Here is a 2,760-nt window from a genome sequence, read left to right as displayed (position 1 = left end):
TCTCCAAGTCCTGCTTTTCCCGCAGCCCCTCAAGGAGGCCTGCCACGCTCCTGTCTTGGATGCTTTCCCTAGGCCCCTCGTGCCCCTGACGCCCCCCCAAGGCCTCCCTGACCACCCCGCTGGCCCCCATCAGACCTGGGAGTATACGTGTATTTGCTGGCGCGTGTAGTGCCCATTTCCACAGGGGTGGGGGCAGCGTCCGTTCTATTGCTCAGCGAGCGCCCAGCCCCTGGCGTGATGCTGCCTGCCACGGGGGAGGCTCCGAACAAACAGCTCTTCAGTGAGAGAACGACTGACTGTGGGAAGAACTGATCTCTGAAAATGGATGATTGTAACCAGTTGGGGGATCAGAGAAGTCTTCTGGGGAGATGGCAGCACAGCCAGGGCTTGCTGAGCAGGAAGGCTGACCCTTCCCGGGAGATGAGGAAGGAGGAAGGGCAGGGCTTAGCTGCTAAGCAGCGCTGCGGGGGAGGAGGTAGGGGCCCACTTCAGGGGAGGCTGCACCGGGCAGGCGGGGGGGGGGCCGGGGGGGGGGGTACAAGGGCCGCCAGTTCAGCCACCTTGGCCAAGTCACTTCAACCCTCTGAATCTCAGTTCCTGCATCTGAAAAAATGGGGGTGATGATACGTATCCAGAGACAGAGCATGAGAGGAGCAAATGGGGCGATGCATGTAAGCCCCCAGTCCGAGGTCAGTAGGTGGAAAGTGTCACCACCACAGATTTCCAGTTCACCTCCATAGCGATCTCAGGGAGGAGGTGTCCTCTCTGCATCATTCTCCCGTAATAAATTAATTGGATTTAACACTACATATATCTTAAATATTGAAACACTGTCAGATTTACAGAAAAGTCACAAGTACCATAGTACATAGTCATTTTCCCCCTGAACCAGTTGAGAAGAAGTTGCTGATACGATGTCCCGTCTCACCTTTTGATTTCTTTCTTTTTTTGCCCCTTTGTGTGTATTTCCAACAAACATGGACAAGCTCCTACCAACCATAATATAACCATCATTGTTGGGACACTGACACATTCCTAGCAGAGAATCTTCAGACCCCATCGGAGATTCTGCACTGGGCTGGACTGTCGTGCAGCGTGTGGTTGTCACCACTTGGTCCCCTTGTTCTCCCCGAGGGATGAGGGTGCTGGGCTCCCGGCTGCCTCTAGGTGGCACACAACTCTCTGAGGAAAGGAAGGGAACCCCGGTGAATTAATTCCAAGGGAAGGAGGGATTGTTTTTTTTTTTTAGAATACAAATAGACGTTTATTGTACAAAATTGAGGCCTTCATATTTAATGGTTCAATAAGGCTAAACAAAAACTAAGTTATTTTTTAAAATTCACAAAAATTTCTCTTTCACTCCCCCACATCCCAAATTTAAAATGGCCTGACCACATGTTATCGAAACAAACACTTTAAATAACACCGAGTCCTTTAAAGACAACTATGCCATATGTTATTTTTTGGCATATGTGATCTTCATGGCATGGGACGGTGTGATTTTAAATCCCTGTAAAGCATCCCCGGCAGCTCCAGCCTGTCCATCATTTTCAAATTCAACAGAAGCAGTGTCATGCCTTCCGGGTACTAAACGTACTTCTTTGAAGCCCCGAAACTGATTAAACAGCATAGACAACATCATCTCATTAGTCTCTTCTGGTAAATTGTTGAGGAATAAAATATAGTTTGGAGGGTACTCAGGGACCTGAGGATTTGGTGTTGAATTTCCTTGAGTATTTGCTACATTTGATGTTCCCTGACCAGGCTTTTTGTTTGCAGTGGTCTCAGTCTGTTCCACAGTTTTTGCTTTTTTCTTTTCCTTCTTCTTTTCCTTGTCAGCAAAGTGCCACGCATTTTAGATATTATATCCGAATCTGTTTTTGCATACTGGATTCGCATTGGTTTACCATAAAATGGAAATCCTTGTAACTGTCTCAAGGCATTTGTGGATGAGCCCAGTTCCTTAAAAATAACAAAGCCTTGCCCCCTCATCTTCATGGTCTTTAAAGCTACAATATCTACCACATGGCCAAACTGAAAAAACAGGGCGTATAGGGATCTCTTCAATTCTTCTTTTTAAATTTTGTCATTCATATTGTTAATGTAAATTCTATGATTTGGTCTGATATCCATGTTTGCAGTTAAACTGTTCAAATTGCCTGAGGCCTGCGCTTGGTCCCGTACCAGGAGGGATAGTTTTACATGGATTAAGCCCTGTCTGTACGGGTGGGTCCTCCAAAGGAGTCAAATTTTACCCTCTGTTCCCACTAGGAGGAACCAGCATTCATTCATTCATTCATTCATTCATTCATTCATTCATGTATCAAGTACTTCCTGGTGCCTCCTGCTGCTGATAGCTAAAGCTCATGTGCCTTCTGAAGGTCACAGCACAAAGAAGACAAGGGCAAGGTCACTGGGCTCAGAGCTCCGACCAGGCACAGGCCCAGGTTTTGCTCCTGGCTTGCTGTGAGACTTTGAGCACCTTTCTAGGATCTAACAGTTTTAAAAAATTGCAGATGTCAGCTTGGCTAGATTAGGGTTCTGTTTCATCACTCCATGCCTATCCCCCTCCATCTTGAACCTATCTCTAAATTCAACGGACACTCTGCTCCAGACTCCTCCTCTTTCCCATAAGAAGGCAACCAAGGTGTGGATTCAAGTCGCTCACAGGCAGGTGAGAAGATAGTTTGAAAGGACCTGGGGTGTTAGCATGGTTGGAGAGGGGCTAGCACCAAGCAGGAAAATCTCCAGCCCCAGGAA

The 2,760-nt window shown here is 47.4% G+C and overlaps 1 pseudogene; it reads right to left on the bottom strand.

Annotated features, from left to right (window-relative positions):
* Window positions 1–1,434: 1,434 nt before the first annotated feature.
* Window positions 1,435–2,166, bottom strand: LOC112928670 (U2 small nuclear ribonucleoprotein B'' pseudogene; annotated as a pseudogene).
* Between the last annotated feature and the right edge of the window lie 594 nt (window positions 2,167–2,760).

Source organism: Vulpes vulpes, chromosome 4 (genome assembly GCF_048418805.1).
Source record: "Vulpes vulpes isolate BD-2025 chromosome 4, VulVul3, whole genome shotgun sequence".
NCBI lineage: Eukaryota > Metazoa > Chordata > Mammalia > Carnivora > Canidae > Vulpes > Vulpes vulpes.
The sequence above is the reverse complement of the archived record's forward strand: the minus strand, read 5'-3'. Positions and strand labels throughout refer to the sequence as shown.